Here is a 16,820-nt window from a genome sequence, read left to right on the forward strand (position 1 = left end):
TATATGCCCTTATGATAATTTTTATAGCAACAGTATACATTAAATGAGGAAAAGCAGCACACTTTTTAAAAAAGACTTTTCTTAAAAATATGTAGCTTTCTAAAAAATTATTGTATATGTTAAAAACTATACTATGAGCCATAACGCACAGTGTGCCTTCTTTTTCTTGGGAACTAGCCCCTTGAAAAGCACCGTGGCCAAAAAGAGCAATGTCCTAGGCTCTGAAGAGAACTGCCTACTGAACTGATGCCTAGTTTTTGTCGAACAAGGATAGGGATAATGTTTCAGACCTCACATGGTTACTATCGAGATCAAATAAAATCTCTGGAGAGTGCCAGGGAACAATGTGTGGCACATAGTAGGCATTCAATTCATTTAGTGGTAGCTGCATATAAACCTGAACCTTAGCTGTGTGTGTCAACCTGGGGGAAGGGAGAACAACTACCAACTGACAGGTAAAGGTCAAGAACGACCTACTGAGTATTCAGAGAAAGGTAGAGAAAATAAGCAATAACAAGCTTACATTTTGTGTATTTATTTAGTGGGCGCAAAAGATTTATGTTGAGGAAAGATTTAAAATGTAGATTGTCAGGATTTCCTCTTTTCTCAGTACCATAATAAACAGTGATCAAAAATGCCTCATCAGACTTATGGAAGATAATGAAGGGAACTACAACTTCAATTACGTCCCTGATTTATAGATAATGTTGCAACATCTCAACCACTGAACATCATATTTTACCACAATCTATTTGCAAAGATGTGTGTATGTGTATGTGTTTTAGGGGTATTATGGGGAATCATTTTTCATTTCATTCTTTTCAGATTAGAATGCACTTAATTAACTGTTCCAGAAAGAAAATGCAAATGAACATTAAACTACATTCCTTAAAATCTCTTCTAATATGTCTCAACATACACACATTGTAGATATAATCAGTGTTTATATACTCTCTTGTGATCTAATTCTTTCACTTAATACTATTTTGTGTATACATTTCTATTAATTGTCATGCAATGGAACCACCATCAAACTGTTACCTGTTTCCTTACAGCTCTCTCAACACCTCACTTTGTGCTTAGACATTCTAATAGATACATGTTTCTACCTTACTACTATTTTATTTTTGAGAGAGACAGAGCATGTGAACCGGGCAGGGGGGACGATCAGAGGGAGGGGAGAGAGAGAGAATCTTAAGCAGGCTCCATGCCCAGCACAGAGTCTGATACAGAGCTTGAACTCAGGCCACTGAGATCATGACCTGAGCCAAAATCAAGAGTTGGACGCTTAACCGACTGAGCCACCCAGGTACCCCTCTACCTTATTGTTATTTTAATTTGAGTTTCTTTACTTGATGGTGAAAAGTGTGTTTTTCCATGTGATGACTTATTTTGTATGTTTTTTTCCTTGTAGACTTCCTCTCTTCACCTCTTTTTTTTTCCTTATGTGAACTGCCTTCTGAACCATGTCTGCAAGTCCCTCAAACTTTATGTATAATATCAACATGGCCAAATTTGTTGATTACTCCACCACAACTGTATAACTAAATTGTATAGCTATATACCTAATCATTGCCAATTCTTCAATGCTTTGAAACCCAATATCCAGATGGTCTCCAATTCCTCTAGTAAGTCTCTAAAATTTTTCTCAAGCTATTCTTCTCTCTCCCAGATGACTTTGGTCTCCTCACAGTTTTATTTATTTTTTAATTGTTTTTAAATTATATTTGTAGCAAGAATTACTATCAAACTCCCCTCATTGGGCCAGAGACCCTTGTGGTGTTAACAAAAGACTTGCCCCTCATGTAGCGCACTACTGACACTTGTGAGTTTATCAGCCAGCCAGTAGCCTCAGCTCTAAGCTCCAAGGATGTGCAGCCCCAGTTGGTTTTTATAATCTAGCCTAATCTCATTCACAGCCCAGCCTTATATTGCCATTATTCCTATGAATTCTATACTACATCTAAATGACTACTCCTTGTTCCTGAATATTTCTTCTTGCTCTTCTTCTACCAGGCTTTTGTTCACGTCATTTCACCCTCCTTATTAGGCTCTGGCCCCCTTTCTCACTACTTTACTCCAAATGCCTATCTTACACATCCTTTGCATTTCATCTCAAATATGAATGACTTCCTAAAGCTTTTTCTGATATTTCTCAACTGAATATGGCTTCTCCTATCTATCAACCCCTAGTTTGTAGCTTCTTTACTTTCCCAGATAAGAATTATTTGTTTTTTTTTTTTTGTTTTATCCCCTTAGAACAGTTTGTAAACTATTGAGGACAGAGGCTGCAACTCATATTTTTCCGCAAATGCTTTGCTCATAGTAGGTGTTCAATATTTTTTCTTGAATTAAATATTCTCCAAGGTCTGAAAACACTTACGACACCAAGAACATTGTCTCATACAAATTTGGATCATTCCAGCACTTAACACATATATGGAATGAATTTTCTTATAAAAATAAGAAATATGAATGCTTTCAAGCTTATATAACTGGATATAACTTTCAAGAAAATATATATTCCTATCTTCCTAAATATAAGGCATGCCTCCCCACTCCAGATATGTCTCAGAAAAAAAGGAAACTATCTTATATTCAAGTACTTATAAATTCTTTAATTATAAGGGGCCTCATCTAAATTATTTTATTTTTAATATTAAAGTACTCTTTACAGAACACAGTCTGGGACCTCAATTGATATGAGTTTTAGGTTATTATAGAGGCAAATTTACCGAATTGGGGTGGGGTTTAAAGACAATGAAATGTAACATAGGTCTAAGGATTATTTACAAGGTGTGACTTCACAGTATTAACTGTTTGATATCATTGTAAAAAAAGACTTTGAAAGATCACTAAAAATTGCAATATAGTAAGTACCTAGAGAAAAGACATTTAGAATGAATGGAATAATCAACTTACCTAGTGTTATGCAAATGGATATTTGTGATTTGATATCAAAATGACAGTGATGCTAGCATACACCGATTAGTGTTGTATCTTTACCTAACAACTTAGATGAACATGAGTAAGTGTCTTCCAGAAAACTGTTAGGTGACTCAAAATTGGTTCTCATGCTTATAGAAACATTGATGTCGGAGATATTTGTGAAGAATTTGAACAAAACTGTTTTACAAAACGGGATGGTGGAGGAAGAAAGCAGTAGTTCTTTCTGAAGATATTATTTCACACCATATGCAATTTGAATACATCTGTATAATTAAATTTGTTATCATAACTAGATATTTTACTGTGTCATCTACATTTCCAAAAGGTATCTATATTCACAATGGTCAAAAAACTTAAAAAAAGTCATATTAGGAAAATGGAGGCACACCTTATCCATCACATCTGTTACAAGTTTTTGAATTCAGTATAATACACATGGCTCTAAAGCCCATAATAATAGTAAGAACTGCCATTTACTTAGCATTTATTAGGTGCCACGCACTTTGTTAAGTGACTTGCATATCTTACATATCAATGATTCTTCAAACAATTCTGTAGGGTAAGTATGATGAAGTCATTTTACAAACGAGGAATATGCCTCCAAGAAATTAAAAAGCTTGCTCAAGACCATGCAGTTAATAAGCAGTGGACATCAGTGAGGTTTCAAAGTCTATAACCTGAACCACTACACCATAGTGCCTCCACAAGCACTGAGCTTGAATTTCTAAGTCCATCATTTTGACAGGATGGTGTTTTATATAAACAAACGTGAAGTCAAAAGTAGGACAAGAACAAGGAGTTTTGTAATCCATAAATGCATTACCATCTTCAATACTCTTTTAATACATTTTTTATTTTTAATAAATTTTTAAACTAAAAACGTAAAGAATACCATACTCATAATCTATTTAGCCTCCCAGTTCTATTTCTTGTGAGAGTCACCTCTATAGAAAGGAACGATTTGTCCTCTGCTTCTCCAACTTTCTATTTGCTAACAATGTGTGTACAGTGCATGAACTGACCTGTTATAAGACGTGTTATTTCTTTACAACTTCTGGGGTAACTTATTCTATAACTCACGTATAATACGTCCCCTTCCCCATTGTTTACCCCTGTAATGTTTCAAGGATACTCCTTAGTTCCAATACTCTTGGGTTTGGCAAACAGGTTTGCATATATCCTATCCAAACATTTTATGACGTTATGATTTGATGGACTCTGAGCATAGCCTCCCTAAACCATTATCTTGCCCAACATAAGAGCCCTAAATTTTAGCCCTTCATAACAGGAAATCCTCACTATTTGCTGGTTTGTTGCAAATGCTTTCTCTTATCTGATACAGCTTTTTAAAAAGGAGCAACCAGAATTACATTAAGTCTGGAGGATCTTAATCCTGTACTAAGGAAGGAGAATGCCTTCTGTTTGGATGCCAATCTCTTTCCAGATGTTGACCAGCAGAATGTTGACCTTTGTGGGTACAGTACCTCCCTGAAATAATTTTTTTCAGGGAAGAGTTACCAGTCACTGCTAGATCCCTTTTCAAGATTGGAACTGAGAAGTAGGAGCCTGCCAGCCTGCGAATACAGCCTGGCTTATTTAACTTTATTTTTTCCCTAAATGCATTACCGTACCCACACGTAACCTCATCTGCCACTTCTCAGCCCACTCATGAGCCTCAAGAGAGCTTCCTGCAGTTTATCCCTGGCAGTTTGGCATTTCACTTTCAGTGAACTCTGAACAGTTGAGTGTCAACTGCAAACTCCTACTTCAGTTTCCTTAATTTTTAAAAAAAAATTTTTTTATTATGATATGTTAGTCATCATACAGTACATCATTAGTTTTCGATGTAGTGTTCCATGATTCATTGTTTGCATATAACACCCAGCGCTCCATGCAATACGTGCCCTCCTTAATACCCATCACCGGGCTAGCCCATCTCCCCACCCCCTTCCCCTCTAAAACCCTCAGTTTGTTAGAATAAACTACTTCCTTGGGGTAATTAAAGTGATAATGTTTGAAATTGAAGGAGAAATATTAAATGTAGAATTATCCTTCAATTAAAAAAATGCCCCACATAGTAATATTTTTTTAAAAATTTCACACTTTTTCACAGTGTTGATGAAAAGTAGATGGTAATAAAACTCTAGATTTAGACATGCTACTGGTCTCATATCTCTGAAGGCATAAAACTAAAGGATTGATCTGCCAAATATCCTAAAATGCATTTACTTTCATTGCCATCAGTCCTTCCAGTTGGTCCCCCGTCAGGTTGCTTTCTAATTCTATATCCCTCCTACATACATATTTAAAGAGCTTAATGTTTATTGTTACTTCATTTTTAAAACTTTTATTTCCTACTCTAGGAAGCCTTATTAATTTTTATAATACTCCCTTTACAGATTGTAAGATAAATAAAATAGATTCTAGTCTTTTCAGATATGCTTCAATTGTAGGATGGTATATTATGAATTAAGAAAAATTAATTAGAATTACAATTTTCCCATAGACATTTCAACATAAAATAACGAAGACAAGATTTTGAAATTTTGTTGTAACTAATTTAGTATGTTAAGGAAATATAATTCTAAGGTTTGAGGTATTTTTGGACCAATACAAAATTAGTTTGCACAATCCAACTATACTTACTTTCGGGTGTGTCTGTGTGAATGTACACCACTAAGTGGTTATGTTGGAGTAGGTAATTATAACCTAGGTATTCCCCTTGCCTACAGCCTAGACTAACATGAATTGAATAATTATAGAGCTGCTTTAATATCTAGTTTTAAGTTCTGTCCTGAATACAGGCTGCTCTGCCAATTAAAGCTCCTGAATGATCTGCCTCAAATTTCATGTTATAAGTAGATGCAGCATGATATAGTGGAGAGAGCACAGAATTTGGACTCAGAAATCCTAGGTTCAAATTTTGGTAAGCATCATTCAAGCCAGGAAACTAAGAATGAGTCATTTAACCTCTCTAATCCTCAGTCTCCTCACCTGCAAAATGAGGAGAGAAGCCTTATCTTACTATGTTCACAGGTTTTTCTGAGGATTAAACAAGACATTATAAAATTAGTTAATAAATAATAGCATATCAGGTAACCATAAAGTTTTATTATAATTATTATTAACTGCAAGGCTTATCCAAAGATAAACCCTCTTTAAAATGAGCCACTTTCTATCTTTTCTACTGTTGGCTCTCTATTTTATACTATGATCACTCGAAAAATATTTATGATTTTACAGCTATATTCATAATAAAAAATGATTTTTCCATGCCATCTTAATAAGCACAGAAGAAATAGCCCTGATGTTTTTATTTTACCACTTTCTTTTTAGTTCAGATTCTTCAGCACAAGCCACTCTGATGATGTTTAAAACCAAGATATCAAATGACACTGTCATGATCTGGAAATGTCTTCAAAGTCCAATGGGAAGTCTTAGCAAATGTCAGAGTACCTCTAAGGCAAGGCAGATCTTCAGGATGGATAATGCAAGAGTTTAGTACTCAAGATACAGCAGGGTGCTGGGGAAAGGCCTGCTTGAGGCTCAAAGGTCAAGCAGTACAAGCTTAATGCTGAGTAAAATACAAGGTCACTTAGCATGTGATTAGTGATGCTGAGTGGGTGCAGGGTGATGTAACAGATATAGTCAACTAACACTTCCATTTCAGGAGGTGTCACAAGAGAGATTTTCATCCACTCCCCTTCCTTTCTGGCAAGTAATTATTTAGAAAGGCCAACAACTGAAAACACATCCTAGGTAGCAGTCAACTGTTCAGTAGTCAGAAGTCTACCGTTGTTGAGTAGCTTTTAAAAGGCACTGTAGTTGAGATAACTCACAGACTTTAAGGGAAGAGAAATTCTCTCTCCATATCTCTTAAGAATGGTCCTACTGATATGTCTATCACTGGCAATTTAATTGTTGATATTTCTTTTAAAGCAAAACAACACATACGGAAACCTGAAAAAGAAATTGATCCAAGTAGGCAACACTAAATCAAATAATACACAGAATAATATATGACAGTTCTAGAATCACAAGCACTAAAGACACCAAGAAATCCAAAATAGCACTATCTCAATACTACCACCACCAATAACAAAATATTCTCAAAAATAGAAAATTAGAGGTTTTCCCCCCTCATCTGCCTCAAATGATTATAAGGAATGCTGAGATAAATGGTAATGTGTGAAAGTTAGCCCTACATATTCATAATATGAAGGACTTGTTGAAATTGGTTAGCATAATAAAATCCTCGTTAGTATAACGGTCCATTTAAAGTACAATTAGAGTTGGACCTAAGGGTTCTTCATGTGGCATCACCAAGGGCTGAAGAAAGTGAAATAAAAAATGACACCTTTGAGAATGAGAATATACATTTTAATCTCAGTTTAATCTAGTCAGAACATTAAAGGATTTACCCTCATAGCCAAGGGGCTATTCATGTATATATTGTAGTAGACCCCTGGGGTTTATATAGGTTAGACTGCTAAGCTACTTGAGGACATCTTTCTATCTTTAACAGCTAACATGGACCCTGCCACAAAGTTTGTGGTCAATAAACTATGTTGAATTAAACTTATAGAAATTTTGTTGTCATCTGGACTTAGAGTCTTACAGGCAGATGGAAAAAATGATTAGATAGCAAGTGAGTGAATACAGATGCTAGGAATTTAGATGAGTGACTCTCTATTTCATGTTTGTATCTCTGGCATCTAGTGCTGTTCCTGGCATGTGGGCAACCCTCAGGAAATGTTGAGATATCAGTGTGTCACAGAGAGAAGGTAAAATTTGATCTGGGTCCTGAGAGGTAGGTAGGATTTGAACAGATTTGTTCCCAACACTTCTTAGCAGCAGTTTCTAATGAAACTAGAGAGGGACATCCCTCCTCTAACCCCACACAGATTTATGAATCTCTTCTTTGTTAAAGCATGACCTCTTTTACTATGATGTGATACCTGTCTCAATTTTCTGGTAGGTCGGGTTTGTATAAATCAGAGTTGGACATTGGACTAGAGGACAAATGTCTAGTGAATATCTGTCTTGCTGTAGAATAGAGCTACTTTTGACTTTAAATCCTCATGGTTTCATATTATTTAAGTATGCATTTTGTTGCTTAAATTTTTACTTTGTTCTTGATTATTTTAATTCAGCAGATATTTGCCGTGTCTATGCACATGGAAACAAAAAGTGAGCACATAAAATACAGATGTAATACAATAGTATGGATGATTTTAGCGTTTTTAAAAAAGCTTTGAATGCCTCTAGATATGGTAAATTATGTGAACTGTTGTCATTGTTGTCAGGGATATTCCCCCCCCCCCCAGTATCTGTCCTTTTTGTTTCTAGATCATTTCAATATAAGAGTGTCTTGACATGGCAAGGAGAGTTGCTTATAACTTATTATTTATGACAACTTATCACTGCAAATCAGAATTGTCTCAATATGGTACACTAATAAATCAAATGCATTTGATGCTGAATCTGATGTAACACAGGAGCTGTGATCTGTAACCCCCAATTATACACATTTTAGTTTGAAGCAGTCTGTTTTCATTGACTTCATAGTAAATAAAAGTTTTCTATTTAAATATATACATTTATTCTAATAAAGTACCATTCTTGCCTTTTCTCTATCTTAGATATAAGATTTATTTGGAAAAGCTTTCTCTGCATAAAAGAAAAAGTGTTTGAAAGCCACTGCTCTAGTCTTTTCCTCCAAATTCCTTCCAGAGATCTCTTTCTTTCTTTTTTTTTTTTAAGATTTTATTTATTTATTTGACAGAGATAGAGACAGCCAGCGAGAGAGGGAACACAGGCAGGGGGAGTGGGAGAGGAAGAAGCAGGCTCATAGCGGAGGAGCCTGATGTGGGGCTCGATCCCATAACGCCGGGATCACGCCCTGAGCTGAAGGCAGACGCTTAACCGCTGTGCCACACAGGCGCCCCCAGAGATCTCTTTCTAAAACCTGAATTTGATCATGACCCTCTTCTGTTTCAAACCCGTCCATGGATCCTATGCCATATAAAAGCTCAAACCCCTTGGCATCAGAACCCTTCTTGGCTATTCTCTAACCGAATCGCTTCTCCTTGTCCCTTCACATCTGTACCACAAACCACATACTTTTAATTTCTTGCAGTCCAAGGACCATGTCATAGGCTGCATTTCTCCCAACTATTTAGTTATTTATTTTGAGAGAGAGCACACAAGTGGGGGAGGGGAGTGGGGAGGGGCAAAGAGAGAAGGAGAGAGAGAATCTTAAACAGGCTCTATGCCCAGTGCAGAGCTCAATGCTGGGCTCAATCTCATGACTCTGAGATAATGACCTGAGCCAAAATTAAGAGTTGGATGCTTAACCGACTGAACCACCCAGGCACCCCTCTCCTAGCTTTTTAAGAACCTGTGCCCAATACCAAGGATACTGACTACACAGTCTGGCATCTTTATCAACTAGGAAAACCACTTTTTATCCTTCAAATTTCAACCTAAATATATAGCCTTCCCTGATAGCCTGCTCCCTTCTGCCATAAAGAGTTAGTTACTTTCTTCCACTGCATTCACCCAGCAACCTGTATACACTACCATTATCCAACTCAATAAATTTTAATGTGACCATTTGTTTCCACCTTGGTTTCCCTAACTAAACCATCAGTTATACATGGATAGTGATGTATCCTGTCATATATTTGAATCCCTGCTACTTAGGACAGGATCTAGTACTTAGATGTTAAGTAATATATACTTGCTGAATAAATAAATAGTGGCCAACTCAGAATTCATCAATTGCCCAGGGACTAGGGTTAACATTTACCTTTGTTTAGCAAACTCCTTCCCTGGAATCTAAAATTAATAGTATAAGTAAGATTATAAGGAGAATATTAAAAATGCTTAAGAGAACAAACTTCAAATTCCCTCAAGTACTTTATAAGCATTAATTTACATATAATTGATATGCTAATTGCAAGTTAGCCATATTGGGTCCTTAAGGACCTCTACTAGATAATGGTTTGAATAACTGGACGTGTTAACTTAGGTAGAGCTCCTGAACATACTAGAGATAAATAAAAATGCATTTCTTTAAAACTATTCTATAATTCAAATAATATTCTCTAAATTAAAATGGCCTTTCCAATTTTGCAAGATGCTTTATTAACTACTATTCATTTCTTTCTATACTACTTAAATCCATTCATTATCACTCTAAGGATTAAAAAAAAATTCACAAGGGTATTGATAGAGGCTTTCTATTATACAAAACCCAAATTCTTTGGCATGAAATAGAAGGCCCTCTACCATCTACCTATTCAATCTCTCATATATATTCCGCTTATGTATCCTATCATTCCCTACAACTAACCTTATAGTCCAGTTACACCAACTCCTTGCCTTTCTTGAAAGATGCTAGATCTTTCCATGACATCGTATTTTTATACATATTCTTGCATTTCTCTGGACTGTCCTTTGCACACTCATGGCCATGAATTCACCAATGAACTCCAATATCCTTTATTCCATGCTTCAGAAGACAGTTCCATAACAAAGCTTTTTTGGTCACCTAAGACAGTGTTAGTCACCCTTTTCTCTGTGTTCCCACAGTATTTTGTTGAGACACTCACCCTATTTACAACTATAGTCCATCACATTTAGCATAATGATGTCTCCATAAGAATATTTCAACTCTCACCTTTGTAGCTAGCTCTCTTTTCTTATCTCCCTCACTTGAAAACTATAGAGTGAAATAAAACACAAAATTGAAGGTAAAGGAAGATTGAATTTCTTAAAGGTGGCCATATAAGTACTTTCTTGAAGAATGTGGATCTGGTTTGCAGCCAATGGTCACACAAATATTTCTTTTTTGGCAGTATAGCTATCACCATAAAGAAGCATTATAACCCAATGAGACCCATATTCTTCCTCTCCTCCACTGACCAGTTTAAGTCAAAATAGACACAGATGAGTAATGACCGAATGTAACCCAGGAAAGAGACATACACTAATAAAGCAGACGCTAGACACAGATTGTAAAGCATCAAAGAAACATATACCAAATGTCCCACCAGTCTGTTTTTTTTAAACCTCTTTAGGAAGGGCTTGGCTGAAACCAATTTGTAATATGCTGTCTACTGATGAACCCCAACACAAATGCTGAGAGAGCCACAGCTGCCACGTTGGGAGATCTCTACTCGGTTTATAGTGGATTTTGGTCTGAGATCTGTGTGGAACAGACTAGTTTTGGGGTCACTGTTTTAAGTGGCTAGGAGATGCCAAGCATTATTAGATTTTATTTATGCTGCATACACTTACAGTAAGTGCTATAACTTACTTTGTGCCAGGAGCTAATTTAAGCATGTTACAAATATAAATTTACTTCAAAACTCTATGAAGTCCTTAATCTGATTATCTCCATTTTATACATGAGGAAAATGTGGCCCAGAGAAGCCAAACAACTTGCCTGAGTCATACAAACGTTGAGTTGTAGAGCTAGGATTCAAATCCAGGTAGCTTGTCCTCTATAATCCCGGCACTAATCACTACTCTATCCTGCCTTCTAGTGATTAATATGGATCCAGAGTAGGGAATGGCTTTAGCCTTTACCAATTTCTTGGATTATAGGTTAGTTTCAGGATCCCATCAGACTTCATGATTTATTCAATGTCTAAAGTGTGAGAAGGCTTATAGCAGGTACCGTTGAAGATGTATGAGGGACGTATGTAGTATTTGAATGAGTTAAGCATAAAGGCCATGTATAGACCAAAGAAAAATTTAAGGACATTTAAAAAGCTTTATGTGTATCATGAGATTTCTCAAACACTGAAAGGAATGGAAGGAAGGGCTTTGGATTCTGCATAACAATTCTCCTGTAGGCTAGAAGTAGCATCTGTGGGGCAATTACTAGACATGCTGCTATGGATCCTCTGCTTAGAGAAAGATGAACCATTTGAGATGGATTTCTCCTGCAGAGTGTGTCTTGGTTAGTTTATCCACCACGAGGGGCTAACCATTAGTCGAACTATATATATTCTAGTAGTATACCAAAGGGAGGCTGAAGAATATGAAAATCAAATTTAATATGTGTATATTATGTATGTGAATATATAATGTATATACAAGTAAACATATACACAGGCACATATAACTAATATACAACTAGAAATATATAACTAGAAATTGTTGAGAATTTACTATATGCCAGACTCTGTGCTAAATGCTTTATGTAAATTGTTCATCATCACACTAAGCCTATCATATAGGTATCATTATCTATCCCCTTTTACAGACGAGAAAAATGAGGTACAAAGAAGTATAGTAAGTTAGTAAGTGGGAACTTTCAGGATACAAACCCAGGCTGTCTAGCACCATAGCCACATAATCTATTGCATATAATTTGAGTTAGGTCTTATGATTTTTAATATTTTCTTTAAACTCTTTATCTTTACATTTTATCAATCTTTTTTTTTAACCTACTCATTACAAAATGTCTTTTAAAGTCAGCCACAGAATAGAATTAAGAATTTGGTGAAACGTCAAAAGTTGCAATTTTGTGTTTCAGCACTGGGTTATGCTGAATATTTTCCCTCTTAGGATTTCCATTTCAGGTTTAAAAAAAACTGCTGCATATATAATATCCTTAGTAAAATGTCCGTTGTGTTTGTAATTAAGGGAGTCTTAGAAGTTAAAGGCAATAAAGTCTATCCTTGCCATGCCAAAAACCAAAATGAAACGGAACAAAATCCTTAACACAGAGAATAGTAAAAATGTCTGGCTTATTAGCTAACATGTGATATGTGAATGGCATTCAATTCTCTGTTATGTTTAACAGAAAAAAAAATCAAATGCTATAAAAATGTTGTGAATATTTAATTATCATAATTAAGATGTATTTTGAAGCAATAAATTTCATATCTTAGGCACGCTGTGATAAGCTGATATGCGTACAAGGCAATTGTAAAATCAAAATTAAACACATTTAGTACACAAACAGTAGTAAGAATAACATAAATTATGTTTATTATTATAGAAATAAACATAGTGTTATGTGCTGAATTGTGTCTCTCCAAATTCCTATATTGAAACCCTAATCCCCAGTACCCTAGAATGTGATTGTATGTGGAGATAGGGCCTTTAAAGAGGCAATTAAGTTAAAGTGGGTTTGTTAGGGTGTACTTAATCTAGTAAGACTTGTGCCCTAATAAGAGAAAATCAGGGCACAGACAACAAAGAGAAGGAATGACCATATGAAAACACAGTGAGACGGCAGCCATCTGCAAGCCAAAGAGGCCACAGAAGAAATTGAACCTGCCAATACCTTGATCTTGGACTTCTGGCTTCCAGAATTGTAAGGAAGAAAATTCCTGTTATTTAAGCCACCCAGTCTGTAGTATTTGTTAAGCAATCTTAGAAAACTGATGCACATAGTAATAATAAATCAGTAACTATTCCCAGCCCTGAAAATTTCTTTGAGTTAAAAGTTCTTTTCCTTTTAGGCTGTTCAGATAGGAGCATAGATATTATTTTTCCATTCAGAATTGTACTATCACTAAAACAAACTCTAGCCATCCTGAGATTTTCTTTTTACTTTATTTTATAGGAAAGAAATCTGTATTTTCAAAAAGAAAATCGTAACAGGTGAAGAATGAAATGGAATACACCCGTAGAGTGGGGTGATGGTTCCAGAGCAAAAAAATTTATTCCTCAAAGTAGGTATTCTCAAATATAATTTAGCCTTGAATGTTACAATTCCATACATTTGGAAGTCCATTATTTAATTGAGGTTGCATTAATTGCTGATTTGATTTATTTCCAAGACTGACTTCCTGATTTTTCATGTAAACTTTTCACATTCTTTTCTCTAAATATGCACAAACAAAATAACTTAGATGGATTAAGATATTTAGCTTTTTCATTTCTAAGAAATATGGTATATAGTAGCTCAGTAAATATTTCATCAATAAATGAACGGAAAAATTTTCCCCCTTAAGTGGCTTTGTAGATTTCTATACTCAAAATCACTGAGTTTGTAGCTAGGGAGGAAATATCAAATACCATATAGTTCAACAACCCCATTTTACGCAAGGGGAGATTGCTGAGACCTAGAGAGCCTTAATGACCAGATCAAGGTCACACAGTTATAGACTAAAATCAGTCTTTTCACTCGCCTCTATACTCTTACCATGATCACTAGGCTGAGTCAGTGCTACTTTAGCAAATCACTAAGTCAGAAATCTTTCATACACAACTACGGAACATTTATCTCATTTTCCAGACTTCATGCTATGATTTGTTTGCCTTTGCCTTCACATTGCCATTTCTGTAGAATGGGGAGAAGGAAAACAAGATATTCAAAAAATGTCTTAGGAAGGAAGTTATATGAGGAATTGCCAGCATGGGAAACTTTATTCTTTGGAAATAACTAGAGTGAGAAATCTACCTAGGCCTTCTAAAAACAGCCATTGGATGAAACAAATTACGAAGAAAAAAATATTTAAAGAAAACAAATAACCATGACGTGACTGTTTTTACTGAATCATAACAATGCAGATATCAGTTTCAAAACTCATACAATCAGACAACACTCAGGAAGTGCTACTGATATTATCATCACCTGCAGCTATGACAAACTCAAAACCAGGTTTGGACTACAGATTGGTGCTACCAGGCAAAACTGCAAAGTAGGCGGCTTCCACCAATTTTGTAGCACTCTTTCACTGCCTCTTAGTGGATGTATAGGGCATTCTTGCTACTCATAATTCCCTAGTATAAGTGCCCAAAAAGGTCCTCTCGCCAAATACTCCTTTTTCTATATTACTTCTTCCATTATCCCTGTTCCTCAATGATATATTGCATTCACTCAAAATCCATAAAGAAGTAAAAGTGGAGTAATTAATATGAAGGTGTAAAATACTGATAGCATTAGATGCTCTTATTTGAATTTTAGAGGAAGATCTTGTTTAATGAAATGCAGCCCGGGGGGCACCTGGGTGGCTCAGTTGGTTAAGCATCTGCCTTTGGCTTAGGTCATGATCTCAGGGTCCTGGGACTGAGCTCCCTGCTCAGTGGGGAATCTGCTTCTCCCTCTCCCTTTGTCTGCTCATGCTCACTCACTTTCTCTCAAATAAATAAAATCTTTAAAAAAATTAAATGAAGCCTGAATTGGTAGATGATATGTGGACGATCTTTTCGAGCAGACGAATCTTCATAATTCTGTTTATTTATCCCTGTTTAGAAGAAATGTTCTAAGAATTTCACATGCTATTTAGATCCCTCTTCTAGATTTTTGGGCTCAGAGTTAAGTGTTATTGTCCTATGCATGGTAGTGAGAGATGGTTGCAAGGCAGAAGATAAGAAACAAAAGTAACACTTCCTAACCAATTTGGATGACTTTTATTTCTTTTTCTTACCTGATTGTTGTGGCCAGGACTTCCATTACCATGTTGAATAAAAGTGGTGAGAATGGACATCCTTGTCTTGTTCCTGATTTTAGAGGAAAAGCTCTCTTTTTCACTCTTGAGTATGATGTTGTGGGTTTTTCACATATGGTTTTTATTATTTGGAGGTATATTGCCTCTAAACCTACTTTCTTGAGAGTTTTTTTTATCATGAATGGATGTTGTTTGTCAAATGCCTTTTCTGCATCTATTGAGGTGATTGTATGGTTTTTATCCTTTCTCTTATTAATGTGATGTATCATGTTAATTGATTTGCAAATATTGAACCACATTTGCATCCCTGGAATAAATTCCACTTAATTGTCGTGAATGATTTTTTAATGCATTGTTGGATTTGGTTTAATATTTTGTTGAGGATTTTTACATCTCTATTCACCAAAGATAATGGCCTGTACTTCTCTTTTGCTATGATGTCTTTATCTGGTTTTAGTATCAGGATAATGTTGGCTTCATAGAATGAATTTCAAAGATTTCCTTCCTCTTCTATTTTTTGGAATAGTTTGAGAAGAAATTTTTAACTTTTCTTTAAACATTTGGTAGAATTCACCTGTGAAGCCATCTGGCCCTAGAATTGGGGGGGTGGGGTGGCATTGATTACTGATTCAATTTCATTTCTGTAATTGGTCCATTCAAATTTTGTATTTCTGCCTGATTCAGTTTTGGGAGGTTATATATATCTAGGAATTTATCCATTTTTTCTAGGTTGTCTGATTTGTTGACATATACTTTTCCATAATATTCTCTTATAATCCTTTGTAATTCTGTGGTGTCAGCTACTACTTCTGCTCCTTTGTTTCTGATTTTTTTTGAGTCCTCTTCTTTTTTTGATGAGTTAGGCTAAAGGTTTGTCAATTTTGTTGATCTTTTCAAAGAACCAGCTTCTGGCTTCACTGTGTGTTCTATTGTTTTGTTTTGTTTGTCTCTATTTCATTTACTTATGGCCTAACCTTTATTATTTCCTTTGGGCTTTGTGCTTTGTTAGTTCTTCCTTTTCAAGCTCCTTTAAGTATAAGGTTAAATATTCGAGATTTTTCTTGTTTCTTGAGATAGGCCTGTATTTCTACAATCTTCTCTCTTAGAACAGCTTATGCTGAATCCCAAAGATCTCAGATCATTGTATTTTCATTTGTTTCCATGTATTTTTTGATTTCCTCTTTGATATCGTGGTTGACTCATTCATTGTTTAGTAGCGTGTTATTTAGCCTCCATGTATTTGTGTTCTTTCCACTGGTAAGGAAGAAGTAAACTTTTCAGTATTTGTAGATGACATGATATTATATGTTTAAAAAAACCCTGAAGACTCCACCAAAAAACTACTAGAACTGATAAATGAGTTCAGTAAAGATACAGGATACAAAATTAACGTATTGAAATCTGTTGCATTTCTATATACGAACAATGAAGTACTAGAAAGAGAAATTAAGA

General features: G+C 35.4%; 1 protein-coding gene and 1 non-coding gene across 4 annotated transcripts in view; both read right to left on the bottom strand.

Annotated features, from left to right (window-relative positions):
* Positions 1-16,820, bottom strand: part of DIAPH2 (diaphanous related formin 2) — a 988,957-nt gene that overhangs the window by 39,034 nt on the left and 933,103 nt on the right. The gene's annotated exons all lie outside the window — the stretch shown is intronic.
* On the bottom strand, positions 1,726-1,879 carry LOC123793949 (small nucleolar RNA SNORA62/SNORA6 family). Its single transcript, XR_006780112.1, has one exon. It is a non-coding gene; the product is annotated as a small nucleolar RNA SNORA62/SNORA6 family (small nucleolar RNA).

The sequence above is a fragment of the Ursus americanus genome, chromosome X (assembly GCF_024610735.1).
Source record: "Ursus americanus isolate L20-20 chromosome X, mUrsAme1.1.p, whole genome shotgun sequence".
NCBI classification, from domain to species: domain Eukaryota; kingdom Metazoa; phylum Chordata; class Mammalia; order Carnivora; family Ursidae; genus Ursus; species Ursus americanus.